General features: G+C 31.3%; 1 long non-coding RNA gene across 1 annotated transcript in view; it reads left to right on the forward strand.

Annotated features, from left to right (window-relative positions):
• Positions 1-20734, forward strand: part of LOC119608808 — a 33046-nt gene extending 12312 nt beyond the window's left edge. Inside the window, exon 3 of the long non-coding RNA XR_005231872.1 lies at positions 20706-20734. This is a non-coding gene — a long non-coding RNA (uncharacterized LOC119608808). The remainder of the gene's footprint in view (positions 1-20705) is intronic.
• The last annotated feature ends 2208 nt before the right edge of the window (positions 20735-22942 follow it).

Raw genomic sequence — 22942 nt, forward strand, 5'->3', positions numbered from 1 at the left:
CATCAGAGAAAAAAATACTCTTAGACTGAACTTAACAAAAATATGCTTGTGAAAAATAGCAAAATAAACTTTTTTTTGCCATTTTTTATTACATAACTTTTCTTTTTGTTCAGTTCTAGTTCAGTTCTAGTCAGTTCTAGTTCAGTTCTAGTTCAGTTCTAGTTCAGTTTCTAGTTCAGTTCTAGTTCAGTTCTAGTTCAGTTCTAGTTCAGTTCTAGTTCAGTTCTAGTTCAGTTCTAGTTCAGTTCTAGTTCAGTTCTAGTTCAGTTCTAGTTCAGTTCTAGTTCAGTTCTAGTTCAGTTCTAGTTCAGTTCTAGGTAGTTCAGTTCTAGTTCAGTTCTAGTTCAGTCTAGTTCAGTTCTAGTTCAGTTCTAGTTCAGTTCTAGTTCAGTTCTAGTTCAGTTCTAGTTCAGTTCTAGTTCAGTTCTAGTTCAGTTCTAGTTCAGTTCTAGTTCAGTTCTAGTTCAGTTCTAGTTCAGTTCTAGTTCAGTTCTAGTTCAGTTCTAGTTCAGTTCTAGTTCAGTTCTAGTTCAGTTCTAGTTCAGTTCTAGTTCAGTTCTAGTTCAGTTCTAGTTCAGTTCTAGTTCAGTTCTAGTTCAGTTCTAGTTCAGTTCTAGTTCAGTTCTAGTTCAGTTTAGTTCTTCTAGTTCAGTTCTAGTTCAGTTCTAGTTCAGTTCTAGTTCAGTTCTAGTTCAGTTCTAGTTCAGTTCTAGTTCAGTTCTAGTTCAGTTCTAGTTCAGTTCTAGTTCAGTTCTAGTTCAGTTCTAGTTCAGTTCTAGTTCAGTTCTAGTTCAGTTCTAGTTCAGTTCTAGTTCAGTTCTAGTTCAGTTCTAGTTCAGTTCTAGTTCTCAGTTCAGTTCTAGTTCAGTTCTAGTTCAGTTCTAGTTCAGTTCTAGTTCAGTTCTAGTTCAGTTCTAGTTCAGTTCTAGTTCAGTTCTAGTTCAGTTCTAGTTCAGTTCTAGTTCAGTTCTAGTTCAGTTCTAGTTCAGTTCTAGTTCAGTTCTAGTTCAGTTCTAGTTCAGTTCTAGTTCAGTTCTAGTTCAGTTCTAGTTCAGTTCTAGTTCAGTTCTAGTTCAGTTCTAGTTCAGTTCTAGTTCAGTTCTAGTTCAGTTCTAGTTCAGTTCTAGTTCAGTTCTAGTTCAGTTCTAGTTCAGTTCTAGTTCAGTTCTAGTTCAGTTCTAGTTCAGTTCTAGTTCAGTTCTAGTTCAGTTCTAGTTCAGTTCTAGTTCAGTTCTAGTTCAGTTCTAGTTCAGTTCTAGTTCAGTTCTAGTTCAGTTCTAGTTCAGTTCTAGTTCAGTTCTAGTTCAGTTCTAGTTCAGTTCTAGTTCAGTTCTAGTTCAGTTCAGTTCAGTTCTAGTTCAGTTCTAGTTCTAGTTCAGTTCTAGTTCAGTTCTAGTTCAGTTCTAGTTCAGTTCTAGTTCAGTTCTAGTTCTAGTTCAGTTCTAGTTCAGTTCTAGTTCAGTTCTAGTTCAGTTCTAGTTCAGTTCTAGTTCAGTTCTAGTTCAGTTCTAGTTCAGTTCTAGTTCAGTTCTAGTTCAGTTCTAGTTCAGTTCTAGTTCAGTTCTAGTTCAGTTCTAGTTCAGTTCTAGTTCAGTTCTAGTTCAGTTCTAGTTCAGTTCTAGTTCAGTTCTAGTTCAGTTCTAGTTCAGTTCTAGTTCAGTTCTAGTTCAGTTCTAGTTCAGTTCTAGTTCAGTTCTAGTTCAGTTCAGTTCTAGTTTCTAGTTCAGTTCTAGTTCAGTTCTAGTTCAGTTCTAGTTCAGTTCTAGTTCAGTTCTAGTTCAGTTCTAGTTCAGTTCTAGTTCAGTTCTAGTTCAGTTCTTGTTCAGTTCTAGTTCAGTTCTAGTTCAGTTCTAGTTCAGTTCTAGTTCAGTTCTAGTTCAGTTCTAGTTCAGTTCTAGTTCAGTTCTAGTTCAGTTCTAGTTCAGTTCTAGTTCAGTTCTAGTTCAGTTCTAGTTCAGTTCTAGTTCAGTTCTAGTTCAGTTCTAGTTCAGTTCTAGTTCAGTTCTAGTTCAGTTCTAGTTCAGTTCTAGTTCAGTTCTAGTTCAGTTCTAGTTCAGTTCTAGTTCAGTTCTAGTTCAGTTCTAGTTCAGTTCTAGTTCAGTTCTAGTTCAGTTCTAGTTCAGTTCTAGTTCAGTTCTAGTTCTAGTTCAGTTCTAGTTCAGTTCTAGTTCAGTTCTAGTTCAGTTCTAGTTCAGTTCTAGTTCAGTTCTAGTTCAGTTCTAGTTCAGTTCTAGTTCAGTTCTAGTTCAGTTCTAGTTCAGTTCTAGTTCAGTTCTAGTTCAGTTCTAGTTCAGTTCTAGTTCAGTTCTAGTTCAGTTCTAGTTCAGTTCTAGTTCAGTTCTAGTTCAGTTCTAGTTCAGTTCTAGTTCAGTTCTAGTTCAGTTCTAGTTCAGTTCTTTCTAGTTGAATTCTAGTTGAATTCTAGTTCAGTTATAGTATGGATCTAGTTCAGTTCTAGTTCAATTCTAGTTCAGTTCTAGTTCAGTTCTAGTTCAGTTCTAGTTAAGTTCTAGTTCAGTTCTAGTTCAGTTCTAGTTCAGTTCTAGTTCAGTTCTAGTTAAGTTCTAGTTCAGTTCTAGTTCAGTTCTAGTTCAGTTCTAGTTCAGTTCTAGTTCAGTTCTAGTTCAGTTCTAGTTCTAGTTCAGTTCTAGTTCAGTTCTAGTTCAGTTCTAGTTCAGTTCTAGTTCAGTTCTAGTTCAGTTCTAGTTCAGTTCTAGTTCAGTTCTAGTTCAGTTCTAGTTCAGTTCTAGTTCAGTTCTAGTTCAGTTCTAGTTCAGTTCTAGTTCAGTTCTAGTTCAGTTCTAGTTCAGTTCTAGTTCAGTTCTAGTTCAGTTCTAGTTCAGTTCTAGTTCAGTTCTAGTTCAGTTCTAGTTCAGTTCTAGTTGAATTCTAGTTGAATTCTAGTTCAGTTATAGTATGGATCTAGTTCAGTTCTAGTTCAATTCTAGTTCAGTTCTAGTTCAGTTCTAGTTCAGTTCTAGTTAAGTTCTAGTTCAGTTCTAGTTCAGTTCTAGTTCAGTTCTAGTTCAATTCTAGTTCAGTTCTAGTTCAGTTCTAGTTCAGTTCTAGTTCAGTACTAGTTTAGTTCTATTTCTTTATAACTTGGCAACCCTGCTCACAACGGTACAATGTTTCATTGCTTTCCATTTTCGAATAGTGCCAACTATATTAAAAAAAAAACCTAAAATGTTACAGCAAAAAGGAAAATTGTTCAAATATTTTTGTGCTACGAGAGAACATCAGAGAAAAAAAAAATACTCTTAGACTAAACTTAAGAAAAATATGCTTGTGAAAAATAGCAAAATAAACTTTTTTTTGCCATTTTTTATTACATTACTTCTCTTTTTGTTTTATAGTTCTGTATAAGTTTAGAAACATCTTGTTTTAGGTGATGTGTTGTTGTTTCTGTTTTTTTATTGTTTTTATACTATTCGTTTTTTTTTTTTGCAATATTTTACACGCCTTGTGCTTTAACTAAAACTTTTTTTCAAAAAATTTGCTGATGTCCCCAAAACTCGATAAAATATGTTCTGGTAAAGGGAGAGAAATAAAAGGATTTATAGCAGAGATGGAAAATAAGGTATTATAGCCATGGACGGGAACATAGAATAGTTCATAGACTTATCAATGGACTAGTCTAGAAAACGGTCAATATGCTAGTCCATAGACTAATCAATCTGTTAGTTCACTTGACTTCTCTGTAGACTACTGCATAGGCTAGTCAACAGACTAATCAATATAAGAGGTAGTAGAATAGTCCATGGACTAGTCCATTAGCTAGTCAATACACTAGTCCATAGAATGGTCAAGTTAACAGATCGGCCAATAGACTAGTCAACAGAACTATCAGTACATTAATATACTACTTCACAGATTAGTCAAAAAACTAGTCGATAGGCTAGTATAGAAACTAGTCAAGAGGCTACTCAAGACACTTTACAATAGGTTATTCTAAGATACTAGAAATCCAAATGGAAACGGTGTAGTATCGTTTTTAAAATACCATTCCTTAAATGTGTTACTATTTTTTTTCAAACCTTTTTTTATTGTAACAATTTATTTGTGTAACTCTATACTTGACATGTTTTAGTCCATTGACTACACCACCTTCCCCAGACAGATTTCTTAACCAAGCATCCCCTGGTTTTTGTGTCTGTGTGTGTGTGTCAACACAAAAATCAAATTTACTTTGTCACTGAGTTTTGTTTAAGTTACCCATCACTTGTTTTCAGTTTAACGATTTTCTGTTTTTTGTACAAATATTTTTTGATACACTGAACAAAAAAACTTGGATTGGTTAAGTTTAAATTTTCCAGTTTTACGATTTTTATTGCTGTTGTCAAAGTTACAACTTTTACTTACATATTCCCTGCCAGGAAATTTGAGTTTAATTTTGGATACATGAACTGAATAGTCACTATAAAGGCTCAATTTTATGTTTCTCAGTGCTAAGTTAAAAAATTTACAAAAACAAAATACAGTACTTTCTAATTTTGATCATAATTTTGTTAAATTTTAGTGCGTTTTAATATACTAAAAGCAAAATTAAATGATAATAAGTAGATAGAATAAAAATTTCAAAAACTAACACTTTTTAATACACTAAGAAGATAGTTTAATGCAGAATCATTCTTGCTCTCAAAATTCAGAAGGAAAAGTGTTTGCACATTTCAGTAAATATATTTATTTCATTGTGATCAGTTGTGTGATATATTGTGAAATTTAGATTTTGTAATAAATTGTGTTAATTTAAAATTTAATATATTTAAAACATAGTTTAATATAAAATAAGCATCAGTGAGAGATTAGTGAGTGCAAAACAGTATAATAAAGGAGAAATAAAAAAAAAAAATATTATAAAGTCGCTTTTATATCATAAAAGAGTATAAAATCATAACACTTTCCAGCTTCTCTATTGTTATGGCAAAACTGGAAATTTACTACATTTACGAAATTTTATGTTATAAAAAAGTGACTTGAAACTGAAACGAAATGGGCACATCAAGTAAGTATTAAACAGGCGGAACAGTTTCTTCCGAACGGGGTCACTTTTCATTCACTCAGATTATATCAAATTAGATTGTTTTAAACATTAAGCTGTAACGTTATGGTTACAATTTGGATAGAAATTGTTGGCAGGGTTGTGGTCAATTTGGTTAGTAGTGGTGGTGGTTGTTGTTGCTGCCCACCACCATTACATACACATGATATTTTTTGATTCGATTTTTTCCTTAAAAAACTTGTAATTTTCTGTGTTGTGTTTTCCAGTTATTTGCAGCTTTTTTCGCTGTCATTGCTATTGTATAAACAAAATGAAATATTAAATACAAGTGTGGGAACAATAAACAATATTTTTATTGATAACGTAACAAAAAAATGAGAAAAAAACGTAACATGTCATTGAAAATTTATTTCTTTTATGGCAAGAATTTTCAAAAAAATACATATTACGAGACTGAAATTTAATATCAACTATAAATGTGTTTTTTGTTTTTGTGGTGAAGCAAAAGATGAAATATATTAAACATTTTTACAATTTTGTTAAGAATTTTTTATTAAAAAAAAGTAATAGAAAACTACTTTTGCTAAATATTTATTGATCTCACAAGTAATCTAAATCAAAAGACCACAATATATAACCATTACAAAGTAAAAATTGCTTTTAAAAATTTTTAATTAAAAAACTAAATTTACAATTAATTCAGCAAATTTGAAAGCAAATTACCACAAATACATATATTGTCACTCATCTAAAATCTTTATTTTTCAAAGAGTTTTGTATGTACAATTCCTTTCGGGGAATCCCTATATGAAACAGTTTTTAAATTTGTTTGAAAAATATTTCCATCTAAGCTAAATATAATAATGCATGACAAATTCTAATTTAAAATTTTATTTTTAATAATTTTTAAAGAATATTATAGCGTAACATGCAATAAATTTAAATACAGTGTAAGAAAAATTTCATAAAATTAAAAAAATGGGCATAAAATTTAACAATTAAAATAAAATCAAAAGGAAATAACTTAAGCATACAACGGCATATTTGCATGATTCAAAACCTTCTACACTAGACTAGACTCTATAGTCCAGAGTGTTTTTTGTCTATAGTCCAGACTAAAATCTTGTCTATTGTCCCGACTTAAATCTTGTCGACTTAAATCTTGCCTATAGTCCGAGCTATAGTCTTGTCTATAGTTCAGACTATAGTCTTCTCTATAGTCCAGATTATAGTCTTATTAATAGTCCAGAAATAGTGTTGTCTGCAGTCGAGACTAGTCTTGTCTAGTCTTGTCTATAGTCTTGTCTAGTCTTGTCTATAGTCTTGTATATAGTCTTGTCTATAGTCTCTTCTATAGTCAAGACTATAGTATTGTTTATTGTCCCGACTATAGCCTTGTCCAGACTATAGTATTGTTTATTGTCCGGACTATAGCCTTGTCCAGACTACAGTCTTGTTTATAGTTGAGACTATAGACTTACCTTTAGTCCAGACTATAGTCTTGTCTATAGTCCTGAGTATAGTCTTTTCTATAGTCCAGGCTGTAGTCATGTCTATATTTCAGACTATAGTCTTGTCTATATTCCAGGTTTTTAGTCCAGACTATTGTCTTGTCTTTAGTCCAGGCTCTAGTCTTGTCTATAGTCCAGCCTCTAGTCTTGTCTATAGTTCAGACTATAGTCTTGTCTATAGTCCAGACTATAGTCTTGCTTATACACCAGTCTTGTCTATAGTCCAGACTATAGACTCGTCTATAGACTAGAGTCTTGTCTATAGTCCAGACTATAGTATTGTTTATAGTCCGGGCTATAGCCTTGTCCAGACTACAGTTATGTCTATAGTTCAGACTATAGACTTACCTTTAGTCCAGACTATAGTCTTGTCTATAGTCCTGACTATAGTCTTGTCTATATTTCAGACTACAGTCTTGTTTATATTCCAGTTTTTTAGTCCAGACTATTGTCTTGTCTTTAGTTCAGACTCTAGTCTTGTCTATAGTCCAGCCTCTAGTCTTGTCTATAGTCCAGCCTCTAGTTCAGACTATAGTCTTGTCTATAGTCGAGACTATAGCCTTGTTTATACATCAGTCTTATCTATAGTCCATACTTTAGACTTGTCTATAGACTAGAGTCTTGTCTACTATAGTCTAGTCTATAGTCTAGTCTATAGTCTAGTCTATAGTCTAGTCTATAGTCTAGTCTATAGTCTAGTCTATAGTCTAGTCTATAGTCTAGTCTATAGTCTAGTCTATAGTCTAGTCTATAGTCTAGTCTATAGTCTAGTCTATAGTCTAGTCTATAGTCTAGTCTATAGTCTAGTCTATAGTCTAGTCTATAGTCTAGTCTATAGTCTAGTCTATAGTCTAGTCTATAGTCTAGTCTATAGTCTAGTCTATAGTCTAGTCTATAGTCTAGTCTATAGTCTAGTCTATAGTCTAGTCTATAGTCTAGTCTAGACTATAGTCGAGTCTAGTAGTCTAGTCTATAGTCTAGTCTATAGTCTAGTCTATAGTCTAGTCTATAGTCTAGTCTATAGTCTAGTCTATAGTCTAGTCTATAGTCTAGTCTATAGTCTAGTCTATAGTCTAGTCTATAGTCTAGTCTATAGTCTAGCTTAGTCTAGTCTAGTCTAGTCTATAGTCTAGTTATAGTCTAGTCTATAGTCTAGTCTATAGTCTAGTCTATAGTCTAGTCTATAGTCTAGTCTATAGTCTAGTCTATAGTCTAGTCTATAGTCTAGTCTATAGTCTAGGTCTATAGTCTAGTCTATAGTCTAGTCTATAGTCTAGTCTATAGTCTAGTCTATAGTCTAGTCTATAGTCTAGTCTATAGTCTAGTCTATAGTTCTAGTCTAGTCTATAGTCTAGTCTATAGTCTAGTCTCTAGTCTAGTCTATAGTCTAGTCTATAGTCTAGTCTATAGTCTAGTCTATAGTCTAGTCTATAGTCTAGTCTATAGTCTAGTCTATAGTCTAGTCTATAGTCTAGTCTATAGTCTAGTCTATAGTCTAGTCTATAGTCTAGTCTATAGTCTAGTCTATAGTCTAGTCTATAGTCTAGTCTATAGTCTAGTCTATAGTCTAGTCTATAGTCTATAGTCTAGTCTATAGTCTAGTCTATAGTCTAGTCTATAGTCTAGTCTATAGTCTAGTCTCTAATAGTCTAGATAGTCTAGTCTAGTCTATAGTCTAGTCTATAGTCTAGTCTATAGTCTAGTCTATATATAGTCTAGTCTAGTCTAGTCTAGTCTATAGTCTAGTCTATAGTCTAGTCTATAGTCTAGTCTATAGTCTAGTCTATAGTCTAGTCTATAGTCTAGTCTATAGTCTAGTCTATAGTCTAGTCTATAGTCTAGTCTATAGTCTAGTCTATAGTCTAGTCTATAGTCTAGTCTATAGTCTAGTCTATAGTCTAGTCTATAGTCTAGTCTATAGTCTAGTCTATAGTCTAGTCTATAGTCTAGTCTATAGTCTAGTCTATAGTCTAGTCTATAGTCTAGTCTATAGTCTAGTCTATAGTCTAGTCTATAGTCTAGTCTATAGTAGTCTAGTCTATAGTCTAGTCTATAGTCTAGTCTATAGTCTGGTCTATAGTCTAGTCTATAGTCTAGTCTATAGTCTAGTCTATTCTGTAGTCTACTCTATAGTTGAGTCTATAGTCTAGTCTATAGTCTAGTCTATAGTGCAGTCTTTTGGTTTAGACTATAGTCTTATGTTATAGTCCAGACTATAGTCTTTTCTATAGTCCAGACTATAGTCTTGTCTATAGTGCAGACCATGATTGGGGATCATATCTTGTATTTCTTAAAACGAATTAAGCTATTTTAGTATATCAATGCCAAATTTACCAAAAAAGTTGTTCCAAAACTTTCCTTGGACACTAAACCAAAATCACCAAAGTGCAAATTTTTAATACCATAAAAAGACCTTGTTACCCTGACCAAAATGTTAATGTTTTCGTTTTTTTCTTCTTTAATGATTAAAAAGTGAGAAATATAAAATAAAACTAAAATAAAATATCTTCCATTTATAAACATTAAAACTGTCTGTGGCACCACAAAGTGTTGTTTTGTGGGGGGATGATATATACATATATTTTTTTGGGCGGGTATTGCAACAGGGTTTTTGGTAAGAAATGCATTAAATACAATGCTAAAATGAAAGCAAAAATAAACTATAGAATAAATCTTTTAGGTCATAAACATTTTCATTTAAATGTATAACAAAAAAGAAGAAATATATTTAATACACAATAACAACAAACTAAATTTTATACAATAACCAAGTTTTAACAAATAGCAACAACAACTACACACAGTAAATGTGTTTTTATTCTAGGCGAGTTCTTTTTTTATTATTTATATATTTATTTGTTTGTTATTGTTATTATTGCTGCTGTTTTAGTTTTATTATTTTTATATAAAATATCTATTTTTTGTTGCTGCTCTAAGTTGTTGGCAGATTGACAGCAGCAGGTGGGTTTATTATTATCATCATCATCATCCGTAGTAGTCAGCAGCCAAAAGCAGCAGCAAGTAGTAGTAGCAACAGCATCAACAGCAACTCATCATCATCATCCTCGCCCTCATCATATTTAGTGCAGTTAAGAGAGTTAAAAAAATTATACATTATTTGTAATGAACAGTGGGTTAGGTTAAACAAAAATTAGCTGAATTATAATAAGGAAGTGAAACTGATGATTATTACAGTTTGTATGCTTTAGTTATTTCTAGCAGGTTTTACATTAAGTCGTGTATAGTTTCTAATCGAATTTTATATTTTATAAAAGTCTTTTTCTTTCCCTATACATTTTGCTCCCTCTCCAACCACTGTCACCCCTTTGTAAAACAATATTATCTATCGCGAGGTGTGTTGTAATGCTGGTGGCGTGTAAATAGTTTATTTGTTTAAAAAAATGATTTTTTGTGATTTAAAATAAAATCACTCATATAGAAACAAACAGAATTTAGAACGAAAAAAAACTAAAAACATTTACTCTATTCGTCTCACTATCAAATAGTAAAAGGCCCTAGCCAACAATCATTCAACCATCCATTAATTTATTTAAGCCAAACATATAGACTACTAGCCAGAGTAATAAAATGTTTTCTTTCTTTTTTTTTCAAAACCATAGCAAACCTAAAAATAATTAAAAAAGTATAAAGAAGAGAAATAAAATATAACGTTTTTGCATTAAAAAACAAGTCGATTTTTTTAAATTATTCCCTACACTAGATTGGTGTGGTGCTACAGAATTTAAATAATAATACTCATAACTGTAATAATTAATCTATAGGAAATAAGATAAATTATAGCATAGGTTATAGCCGGGACAATGCAATAGCCACTTGCTTGGACTCTTAATTAGACTATATTCAGTTCTAGTTCAGTCCCTACTCAGTACTCAGTTCTAGTTTAGATCTAGTTTAATTCTAGTTCAGTTCTAGTTCAGTTCTAGTTCAGTTCTAGTTCAGTTCTAGTTCAGTTCTAGTTCAGTTCTAGTTCAGTTCTAGTTCAGTTCTAGTTCAGTTCTAGTTCAGTTCTAGTTCAGTTCTAGTTCAATTCTAGTTCAATTCTAGTTCAGTTCTAGTTCAGTTCTAGTTCAGTTCTAGTTCAGTTCTAGTTCAGTTCTAGTTCAGTTCTAGTTCAGTTCTAGTTCAGTTCTAGTTCAGTTCTAGTTCAGTTCTAGTTCAGTTCTAGTTCAGTTCTAGTTCAGTTCTAGTTCAGTTCTAGTTCAGTTCTAGTTCAGTTCTAGTTCTGTTCTAGTTCAGTTTTAGTTCAGTTCTAGTTCAGTTCTAGTTCTAGTTCAGTTCTAGTTCAGTTCTAGTTCAGTTCTAGTTCTAGTTCTAGTTCTAGTTCTAGTTCAGTTCTAGTTCAGTTCTAGTTCAGTTCTAGTTCTGTTCTAGTTCTGTTCTAGTTCTGTTCTAGTTCTGTTCTAGTTCTGTTCTAGTTCTGTTCTAGTTCTGTTCTAGTTCTGTTCTAGTTCTGTTCTAGTTCTGTTCTAGTTCTGTTCTAGTTCTGTTCTAGTTCTGTTCTAGTTCTAGTTCTGTTCTAGTTCTGTTCTAGTTCTGTTCTTTCTGTTCTGTTCTAGTTCTGTTCGTTCTGTTCTGTTCTAGTTCTGTTCTAGTTCTGTTAGTTCTGTTCTAGTTCTGTTCTAGTTCTGTTCTAGTTCTGTTCTAGTTCTGTTCTAGTTCTGTTCTAGTTCTGTTCTAGTTCTGTTCTAGTTCTGTTCTAGTTCTGTTCTAGTTCTGTTCTAGTTCTGTTCTAGTTCTGTTCTAGTTCTGTTCTAGTTCTGTTCTAGTTCTGTTCTAGTGTTCTAGTTCTGTTCTAGTTCTGTTCTAGTTCTGTTCTAGTTCTGTTCTAGTTCTGTTCTAGTTCTGTTCTAGTTCTGTTCTATTTCTGTTCTAGTTCTGTTCTAGTTCTGTTCTAGTTCTGTTCTAGTTCTGTTCTAGTTCTGTTCTATTTCTGTTCTAGTTCTGTTCTAGTTCTGTTCTAGTTCTGCTCTAGTTCTGTTCTAGTTCTGTTCTAGTTCTGTTCTAGTTCTGTTCTAGTTCTGTTCTAGTTCTGTTCTAGTTCTGTTCTAGTTCTGTTCTAGTTCTGTTCTAGTTCTGTTCTAGTTCTGTTCTAGTTCTGTTCTAGTTCTGTTCTAGTTCTGTTCTAGTTCTGTTCTAGTTCTGTTCTAGTTCTGTTCTAGTTCTGTTCTAGTTCTGTTCTAGTTCTGTTCTAGTTCTGTTCTAGTTCTGTTCTAGTTCTGTTCTAGTTCTGTTCTAGTTCTGTTCTAGTTCTGTTCTAGTTCTGTTCTAGTTCTGTTCTAGTTCTGTTCTAGTTCTGTTCTAGTTCTGTTCTAAGTTCTGTTCTAGTTCTGTTCTAGTTCTGTTCTAGATCTGTTCTAGTTCTGTTCTAGTTCTGTTCTAGTTCTGTTCTAGTTCTGTTCTAGTTCTGTTCTAGTTCTGTTCTAGTTCTGTTCTAGTTCTGTTCTAGTTCTGTTCTAGTTCTGTTCTAGTTCTGTTCTAGTTCTGTTCTAGTTCTGTTCTAGTTCTGTTCTAGTTCTGTTCTAGTTCTGTTTGTTCTAGTTCTGTTCTAGTTCTGTTCTAGATCTGTTCTAGTTCTGTTCTAGTCCTGTTCTAGTCCTGTTCTAGTTCAGTTCTAGTTCTGTTCTAGTTCTGTTCTAGTTCTGTTCTAGTTCTGTTCTAGTTCTGTTCTAGTTCTGTTCAAGTTCTGTTCTAGTTCTGTTCTAGTTCTGTTCTAGTTCTGTTCTAGTTCTGTTCTAGTTCTGTTCTAGTTCTGTTCTAGTTCTGTTCTAGTTCTGTTCTAGTTCTATTCAAGTTCTGTTCTAGTCCTGTTCTAGTCCTGTTCAAGTTCTGTTCTAGTTCTGTTCTAGTTCTGTTCTAGTTCTGTTCAAGTTCTGTTCTAATTCAGTTCTCAATTCTTCTGTAGTCCTTTTAAATAAATTTTAATTACTTAATATTAAAAGCATTCCTGCCTGGCAGGGCATTCCTTAATCGTCCTTGACCAACTCTTCTGTATTATTTTTGGTTTTAATTTTACTTTTTCTTGTAATTGCTGTTAGTGCCAACAACTGCTGTTTGCCAAAGAGATGTTAATGTTAGAAAAAAATATTAAAAAAATAAGAAATAAATAAAAACACTAAACATAAAGAAAAGCTACAAAAAAAGAACTGTAAATAAAAAGGGAAAATTTATATATTTGAAACACTTTTAACTTGTAGATTTGTTTTCTCTCTATTTTAATTTGTTGTATTTTTTCTGTAATTGTTTTAGTTCTATTTTATATTTTTTAAATGCTTTCAATGTATTTAATGCATTTTTAAAAGGATTTTAAGTAGAACAAATTGTGTAAGATTACAATTTTCATTTTTTGCTTTGTTTTAATTTTTGTATTTTGAAGGATAGTAGTAAATCCCAGATAAACAAATGGATAATTTGATGTTTAAGAGTGAAATTATAAAATGTAGTAAAAATTCTCTTTAAAACAGGTTTTGAAGGTTTAATCTTAAACTTTGTTGATAACTGCCATTTAGTTCTACGATATTTTTTCTCGGTGTACCACTCCACTTGTTTTTTAAAACCTCTCCACTTTTTTCAATTTCATATTTAACCTATGAAATGCTTATCAAAAAGGAACCCACTCTTTTCCTACACCGTGTGTAATTTAAATTGTAACAGTTTTTCCCTGAAAATATAATAAATATCCATTTTCACAAGAAAAAGGCGAAGAAGAAAAACATGAAAATTGCTCTGATAAGCAATTTATATATAAAATATTGTTGAATTTTCTTTCAATAAACAAAAAAACGAAAACCTTCATCAAAGTAAGATTAATAAAAGAAAGGGTTTTGGTACTTGTCTTGTACAACTCTTACCATTCCTGTATCTGAAATATAATAATCCTTAATGGTTGTGTTTTACTTGTAGTTTTTTTTTACTGGGCTTTATTATTTTGTTTATTTTATTATTTCTTTTTTTTTCTTATTCCCAAGTCATTCATAATGAAATTGAAAACTTTTGCTGGAATATAGACACATAAAAAGAAGACAGACGGACGGACTAGGCTTAAAATATGTTTGTTTTGTAAGAAAAATAACTATAAAATAAAAAGTAAAATAAAAATTGATTACTCTGTTCGTAAACTATTAAATTTTGTTTTTTCTTTTTATTTAAGAAAAATAAAAACTCTTGTCTTTAAGCCACAAAATAAATAAATGTGACAGCGGGTAGAGTGAGAGCGAGAGACCATATTAAAGTGATTGACATTTAACTTAATGTTTAAATCAAAACAAACCCAAGAATAACTGTAAAACAGCTGATGTTGTTTATGTAATTCTGACAGTTGTTTATTTTGTTTGAATTATAGGGTGGCAAGTAGTTTTTTTTTTTAAAGAAATTAAATGAAACTTTACTTAGTCTTTGTTATAGTAAATAGTAAGGATCTAGATTAGAGTTATTTTTCATATAAAAACTTGTTTTACCTAAGAGTAAGTTGATTTACATTGCAGCAACATTTCCTATGAATTTTTAATCCAGAGTAAAGAAATATTTTCCTGTGAAAATTTGCTCTAGCTTTAAGTTAATTTTTCCCGGAAAATATGATCTATATAAGATAAATTTTTCTACGAAAACTTACTTTACACTAGAAAAACGTTTGTTATCAGCACTTACTTTAGATGGAGTGGCCTCCGGTGGGTTAGTGGTTAGTATTCTAGTCTGGTAGACCGGAGGTGGTGGGTTCGATTCCCACCTGATGCACTAAGGAGCGCACAACAGGCTCTAAGAGGCCTAGGTGTATTTCCTCGGATTTGATGTATATATGTACATCCTCCTTTCAAACTAACTAAATAACTACTTTAGATGGAAGAAGCTTTTTCTTTGAAACTTCCTCTCGACTAGGGGAACTTTTTCTAAAAAAAACTTTTTTTATAAGAACTTCCTCAAGACTAGGGCTTCTTTTTCTTTAAAAACTTGCTCTAGACTAGAGCAACTTTTTCTATAAAACTTGCTCTAGAGTACAGCAACTTTTTCTATAAAAACTTGCTCTAGACTAGAGCAACATTTTCTATAAAAACTTGCTCTAGACTAGAGCAACTTTTTCTATAAACACTTGCTCTAAGATAGAGCAACTTTTCGTATAAAAACTTGCTCTAGACTAGAGCAACTTTTTCTATAAAAACTTGCTGTAGAATAGAGCAACTCTTTCTAAAAAAAAAACTTTCTCTAGACTAGAGCAAGTTTTTCTATAAAAACTTGCTCTAAGCTAAAGCAACTTTGTCTATAAAAACTTGCTCTAAGCTAAAGCAACTTTTTCTATAAAAACTTGCTCTAGACTAGAGCAACTTTTTCTATAAAAACTTGCTCTATACTTGAGCAACTTTTTCTATAAAAACTTGGTCTAGACTAGAGCAACTTTTTCTATAAAAACTTGCTCTATACTAGAGCAACTTTTTCTATAAAAACTTGCTCTATACTAGAGCAACTTTTTCTATAAAAACTTGCTCTATACTAGAGCAACTTTTTCGATAAAAACTTGCTCTAGACTAGAGCAACTTTTTCTACAAAAACTTGCTCTTGACTAGAGCAACTTTTTCTATAAAAACTTGCTCTAGACTAGAGCAACTTTTTCTATAAAAACTTGCTCTAGATTAGAGCAACTTTTTCTATAAAAATTTGCTCTAGACTAGAGCAACTTTTTCTATAAAAACTTGCCCTAGACTAGAGCAACTTTTTCTATAAAAACTTGCTCTAGCCTTGAGCAACTTTTTCTATAAAAACTTGCTCTAGAATAGAGCAACTTTTTCTATAAAACTTGCCCTAGACTAGAGCAACTTTTTCTATAAAAACTTGCTCTAGACTAGAGCAACTTATTCTATAAAAACTTGCTCTAGACTAGAGCAACTTTTTCTATATAAACTTGGTCTAGACTAGAGCAAGTTTTTCTATAGAAACTTGCTCTAGACTAGAGCAACTTTTTCTATAAAAACTTGCTCTAGACTAGAGCAACTTTTTCAATAAAAACTTACTCTAGACTAAAGGAATTTTTCCTATGAATACTTGCTTTACACTACAGCAACTTTTTCTACAAAAACTTTCTCTAGACAAGAGCAACTTTTTCTATAAAAACTTTCTCTAGACAAGAGCAACTTTTTCTATAAAAACTTGCTCTAGACTAGAGCAACTTTTTCTATAAAAAGTTGCTTTAGACTAGAGCAACTTTTTCTATAAAAACTTACACCAGACTAGAGCAACTTTTTCTATAAAAACTTGCTCTACACTAGAGCAACTTTTTCTATAAAAACTTGCTCTACACTAGAGCAACTTTTTCTATAAAAACTTGCTCTAGACTAGAGCAACTTTTTCTATAAAAACTTGCTCTAGACTAGAGCAACTTTTTCTATAAAAACTTGCTCTAGACTACAGCAAGTTTTAATAGAAAAACTTGCTCTAAACTAGAGCAACTTTTTCGATAAAAACTTGCTCTAGAATAGATCAACTTTTTCTATTAAAACTTGCTGTAGAATAGAGCAACTTTTTCTATTAAAACTTGCTGTAGAATAGAGCAACTTTTTCTATAAAAACTTGCTCTACACTAGAACAACTTTTTCGATAAAAACTTGATCTATACTTAAGCAATTTTTACTATGAAAACTTGCCCTACACTGCAGAAAGTTTTTATATAAAAACTTTCTCTAGACTGAGCAACTTTGTCTATAAAAACTAGCTGTAGACAAGAGCAACTTTGTCTATAAAAACTTGCTCTAAACTAGAGCAACTTTTTCTTTAAAAACCTGCTCTAGAATAGATCAACTTTTCGTATTAAAACTTGCTTTAGATTAGAGTAACTTTATCTATAGAAACTGGTTCCAAACTCCAAACTAGAGCAACATTTACTATAAAAACTTGCTCCAAACTAGAGCAACCTTTCTATAAAAAGTTGTTCTAAACAAGAGCAACTTTTTCTATAAAAATTAGCTTTATTTTAAAGCTACTTTTTCTATAAAAACTTGCTCTAGACTAAAACAACTTTTCCTGTAAAAACTTGCTCTAGACTAAGGCAACTATTCCTATAAAACTTGCTTGAGACTAGAGCAACTGTTTCTATAAAAACTTGCTCTAAACTACAGCAACTTTTTTTTGTAAAAACTTGCTCTAGATTAAAGCAACTTTTTCTAAATAAAATGGCTCCAAACTAGACAAACTTTCTCTAGACTAGAACTATTTTTTCTCTAAAACTTGCTCTTGGTTAGAAAACTTTGTCCTTCATATTGTATGATTAGGTTTGTTCCCTTACCAAACTGACTATATAATGTTAAGTTACAACAAAATCATATATTCAAAACCATATGTTGCTTTTCATTTCAACCACACTGTAATTTCCTCTTCACTTAACATATAAAAAATAAATTCGTTTTTCCTATTTCCTAAATTTTTTCCTTTAACATTTTCAAGTTAATTTTCTAAGACCTTTAGGTTAGAAAAAGTCTTAAAAATTATATTACTCTACTAACATTCTAATACCTTTCTTTTCGTTTTTCGGTAAGTAAAAGTGTTTTTTCGACTTTTTTTGGTGAAGTCTTACAAAATATTGTTTCCTTTTTCTCATTAATCTTCAATTTTGACATGTTTCTTAAAACTCTCTTATATTTGAACAAACATACAAAATACATACACTTAACACACCCATACTTACATAAATAATTTATGTACATTTCTTCCTATAATACTACTTGCTTGCCAAAAGGAAAATATATACAAAATCCGAAAACAAACCAAAAAGTGAGGGTATAATGTAAAAAAAGAAATAAAACAGAAACACATTAAATCCAATAGGTGACAAAATTCTTAAAACGTATTACCAGCAGCAGCAACAACAACAACCAGATCTTTAATAATTTAAGTGACAAGTCAGACAGACGTACTCACGCACTTGTCCACATGTGTTACACAAAATTATATATATTTTCTGTTTCTTGTTGTTGTAAAATTGTTCCTACTTTGGGATTTTTTTTATATATATGTATATACCCCCTGCTAATGTAATGAAATCAAAGTAAAAGTACTATTTTTTTAAACAACATTCTATGCGTTTCCACTTAAAACACATATGAGAGGTAAGGAGTAGGTACTTAGACACATACGTTGGCAATATGCAGTTAAAAACTAAGTGGCCTGCTTGCACTGAAAGAAATATACTATTAAATTTTTATATGAAAAGTTGATCCAGACTAGAGTAAATTTTTTTCTATATTAGAGCAACTTTACCTTAAAACTTACTCTAGATTAGAGCAACGTTTTTCTATAAAAACTTACTCTAGATTAGAGGAACGTTTTTCTATAAAAACTTGCTCTAGACAAGAGCAACTTTTTTCTATAAAACTTGCTCTAGACAAGAGCAACTTTTTTCTATAAAAACTTGCTCTAGACAAGAGCAACTTTTTTCTATAAAAACTTGCTCTAGACTAGAGAATATTTTTTCTATAAAAACTCGCTCTAGACAAGAGCAACTTTTTCTATAAAAATTTGCCCTAGATAAGAGCAACTTTTTTCTATAAAAACTTGCTCTAGACAAGAGCAACTTTTTTCTATAAAAACTTGCTCTAGACAAGAGCAACTTTTTTCTATAAAAACTTGCTATAGACAAGAGCAACTTTTTTCTATAAAAATTTGCTCTAAACTAGAGAATATTCTTTCTATAAAAACTTGTTCTAGACAAGAGCAACTTTTTTCTATAAAAACTTGCTCTAGACTAGGGCAACTTGTTTCTATAAGAACTTACTCTAGTTTTCTGTAAAAACCTTATGAATGAATTATCAATTTGAGCTTTTCTTTCAGTGTAAATTTAAATATTTTGATTTTCTTTGTTTTATTTTTTTTAACATGGAAGCCATTATGTTAATTTTATTTTTGTTATTTTTAATATTACGTATTTAAGAAAATCAAAACAAGAAAAATACAATATTGTCTGTATGACTTTTAACCACAAAATTACCTACAACAAAAACATTTTGCTATTTTTGGCCAAAAAATAATATTATGAATAAATAAAAATAAACATTACTTAAGTAAATAAATACAAAATATTCATGACATTATTTCGGGGAAATTTCAACCCGATCTCTTTGTCACTATTTTGTTGTTTATTTTCATTTGATTAAAAATAAAAACTTTTACTAAATTATACATTTTTGCAAACGACGGCGAAAGATACATTTTTCACAAACTTTTATTTCGATATCGATTAATTCGAAGTTCTGTTCTAGTTCAGTTCTAGTTCAGTTCTAGTTCAGTTCTAGTTCAGTTCTAGTTCAGTTCTAGTTCAGTTCTAGTTCAGTTTAGTCAGTTCTAGTTCAGTTCTAGTTCAGTTCTAGTTCAGTTCTAGTTCAGTTCTAGTTCAGTTCTAGTTCAGTTCTAGTTCAGTTCTAGTTCAGTTCTACTCAGTTCTAGTTCAGTTCTAGTTCAGTTCTAGTTCAGTTCTAGTTCAGTTCTAGTTCAGTTCAGTTCTAGTTCAGTTCTAGTTCAGTTCTAGTTCAGTTCTAGTTCAGTTCTAGTTCAGTTCTAGTTCAGTTCTAGTTCAGTTTAGTTCAGTTTAGTTCAGTTCTAAGTTCAGTTTTCTAGTTCAGTTCTAGTTCAGTTCTAGTTCAGTTCTAGTTCAGCTCTCGTTCAGCTTCTAGTTCAGTTCTAGTTCAGTTCTAGTCAGTTCTAGTTCAGTTCTAGTCAGTTCTAGTCATTTAGTTCAGTTCTAGTTCAGTCTCAGTTCAGTTCTAGTTCAGTTCTAGTTCAGTTCTAGTTCAGTTCTAGTTCAGTTCTAGTTCAGTTCTAGTTCAGTTCTAGTTTTCCAGTTTCTAGCTTCAGTTCTAGTTCAGTTCTAGTTCAGTTGTTCTAGTTCAGTTCTAGTTCAGTTCTAGTTTCAGTTCTCGTTCCGTTCTTAGTTCAGCTTCTAGTTCAGCTTCTAGTTTCACGTTCTCGTTCAGTTCTAGTTCAGTTCTCGTTTTTCAGTTCTAGTTCCGTTCTAGTTCCGTTCTAGTTCAGGTTCTAGTTCAGTTCTAGTTCAGTTCTAGTTCACGTTCTAGTTCAGTTCCTAGTTCAGTTTCTCGGTTCAGTTTCTCCAGTCTCAGTTCTAGTCAGTTCTACGTTTCAGTTCTAGTTTCAGTTCTAGTTCAGTTTCTAGTTCAGTTCTAGTTTCCAGTAGTAAGTTTAGGTTCAGTTCTAGTTCAGTTCTAGTTCAGTTCTAGTTCAGTTCTAGTTCAGTTCTAGTTCAGTTCTAGTTCAGTTCTAGTTCAGTTCTAGTTCAGTTCTAGTTCAGTTCTAGTTCAGTTCTAGTTCAGTTCTAGTTCAGTTCTAGTTCAGTTCTAGTTCAGTTCTAGTTCAGTTCTAGTTCAGTTCTAGTTCAGTTCTAGTTCAGTTCTAGTTCAGTTCTAGTTCAGTTCTAGTTCAGTTCTAGTTCAGTTCTAGTTCAGTTCTAGTTCAGTTCTAGTTCAGTTCTAGTTCAGTTCTAGTTCAGTTCTAGTTCAGTTTAGTTCAGTTCTAGTTCAGTTCTAGTTCAGTTCTAGTTCAGTTCTAGTTCAGTTCTAGTTCAGTTCTAGTTCAGTTCTAGTTCAGTTCTAGTTCAGTTCTAGTTCAGTCTAGTTCAGTTCTAGTTCAGTTCTAGTTCAGTTCTAGTTCAGTTCTAGTTCAGTTCTAGTTCAGTTCTAGTTCAGTTCTAGTTCAGTTCTAGTTCAGTTCTAGTTCAGTTCTAGTTCAGTTCTAGTTCAGTTCTAGTTCAGTTCTAGTTCAGTTCTAGTTCAGTTCTAGTTCAGTTCTAGTTCAGTTCTAGTTCAGTTCTAGTTCAGTTCTAGTTCAGTTCTAGTTCAGTTCTAGTTCAGTTCTAGTTCAGTTCTAGTTCAGTTCTAGTTCAGTTCTAGTTCAGTTCTAGTTCTAGTTCAGTTCTAGTTCTAGTTCAGTTCTAGTTCAGTTCTAGTTCAGTTCTAGTTCAGTTCTAGTTCAGTTCTAGTTCAGTTCTAGTTCAGTTCTAGTTCAGTTCTAGTTCATTTCTAGTTTAGTTTTAGTTCAATTTTATTTCAATTTCAGTTCTAGATCAGTTAAGTTTTGGTTCAGTTGTTCTGAAGTTCTAGAAATTACTTTTAGTTCTATTAAAAAAAAAAACATGTTAAATTAAATTAAAATAATAATCTTTTTTATTTTCTTTTTCTTTTTAGAATATTTTACTGTTGGGTAAGTTGATTAAAATAAATAATTCATGTTTATGTTATTAAAAATTAAGTAATACTTATAATAACCAGGGTTCCAAATTTTTCTATCTGTTGAAATCTCCTTTCCGATTATATTAGATATCTTATGGTCTTGAGTCCTGTCTTAGTCTATTCGACATACGTTTCAGCAGTGTTCATTGCGTATTCAGCAAAATTTTATTTTTTTGCTCCTTAACTTATGCCGTATTAAATGTAAAATGTTTAACTTGTTTGTGTTGATTTGAATACAAAGGATATGAATACATTTATGTATGTATTTATATTTCTCTTAACATTTTCATATTAAATCTGTAAATGTTTGTATTACACATTTAATAAAATGTTCTGTATTTATGCCGCAGGTCTAGAAATTATACATTTACATTATAAATATGTACTTATATATATATCAAAACAAGTTAAGGAATGTGTTAAGTTAAATTGCAACTTTCGAACGTTTCTGGTCCACTTAATTAGTCAACTTAAGATATCTTGACTGCTTATTTCTGACTCAAGCATCTAAGGTACTGTTTAAATTTTGTGTACAACTTTTCCTTAACTCACTCCTTCAGCTCAAAAATCTTTATTTGTAAACTACAGGCCATAAAACGTTAGATTTCTTCTGCATTACGCATAAATATATAGTTTTTGTTTATTTAAGAAATCTGTATAAATAGTTTGGGTTTTATTGATTTTAAGGTTTTTGCAAACAAATAATATTTCCTTTGTAGATATTCCAATGTATGTATGATTATGAGTAGATTCTTTTTAATTATCTAAAAAACATTGCTCAATGACTTAAAATGTATTAATAATTTGTATTCTGTATTTTGTATTGCCTATACAAAAGGCAATAAAACTTGTAAAGCCTACAACTAGGCTTCAATATAAATGAAATGAAATGTACTATGTATGAAATGTATTACAGAATTATTGATTTTGTATGGCATACTTTTAGGAGATTTAAATTTTAATACAAGTCTTGTGTTTTAGCTTTTCAAAAAGGCGTTTCATTATGCATAAATAAATTTAGTCCTCTTTGTGAGAGGAGACTGACTCACTGTATAACCGACTGACGAAACCTTTTATCTCTGCAAAAAGTTAATTCTTTTTTTGTTTGTATTTGTCATTCTTTTGACATTTAATACGAACAGAAAAAATCTCTGATATAAATTATTCTCCTGTAAATTTTTAATTATTTTACAAACAATACATACATACGTTATTGTTTTGTTACTGGGATTTCAGCATTTTTTGTGTTAAAAACATGAAAATCCTATTGTTTTTTAAGTTATTTTTTTTTTACTTTTTTTTTATTTCAAACAATTGTTTCAGTTTATCAGGCAAATTGTTGTTACTTGGTTTGTTCTTTTTTCACATGCTTGTTTCGGTATGATATTTAAAGAATACATGATGATGCTCACTTTTATAATGGATTTGACTGCGCCATAAAAAAACATTTTCCAAAATAAAATGAAATGAAACATTTAAAAGTGTTTTAATTCCGTATGTCGAATATGAAATGCCCACCAGTTCGCCTTTTGTACAAATTTAAGCTTTTGGAAACGGAAGGAATACCGGACATTTAACTTTTAACATTTAACATATTTTGTTTAATATATTTTTTCATTATAGTTCTGTTCTGGTTCTAATCTGTTCTAGTTCAGTTAGTTCAGTTCTAGTTCAGTTCTAGTCAGTTCTAGTCAGTTCTAGTTCAGTTCTAGTTCAGTTCTAGTTCAGTTCTAGTTCAGTTCTAGTTCAGTTCTAGTTCAGTTCTAGTTCAGTTCTAGTTCAGTTCTAGTTCAGTTCTAGTTCAGTTCTAGTTCAGTTCTAGTTCAGTTCTAGTTCAGTTCTAGTCAGTTCTAGTTCAGTTCTAGTTCAGTTCTAGTTCAGTTCTAGTTCAGTTCTAGTTCAGTTCTAGTTCAGTTCTAGTTCAGTTCTAGTTCAGTTCTAGTTCAGTTCTAGTTCAGTTCTAGTTCAGTTCTAGTTCAGTTCTAGTTCAGTTCTAGTTCAGTTCTAGTTCAGTTCTAGTTCAGTTCTAGTTCAGTTCTAGTTCAGTTCTAGTTCAGTTCTAGTTCAGTTCTAGTTCAGTTCTACTTCAGTTCTAGTTCAGTTCTAGTTCAGTTCTAGTTCAGTTCTAGTTCAGTTCTAGTTCAGTTCTAGTTCAGTTCTAGTTCATTTCTAGTTCAATTCTAGTTCAGTTC

Source organism: Lucilia sericata, unplaced genomic scaffold (genome assembly GCF_015586225.1).
Source record: "Lucilia sericata isolate MDLA Ls3-8-SP2 unplaced genomic scaffold, ASM1558622v1 Contig000881F_arrow, whole genome shotgun sequence".
NCBI lineage: Eukaryota > Metazoa > Arthropoda > Insecta > Diptera > Calliphoridae > Lucilia > Lucilia sericata.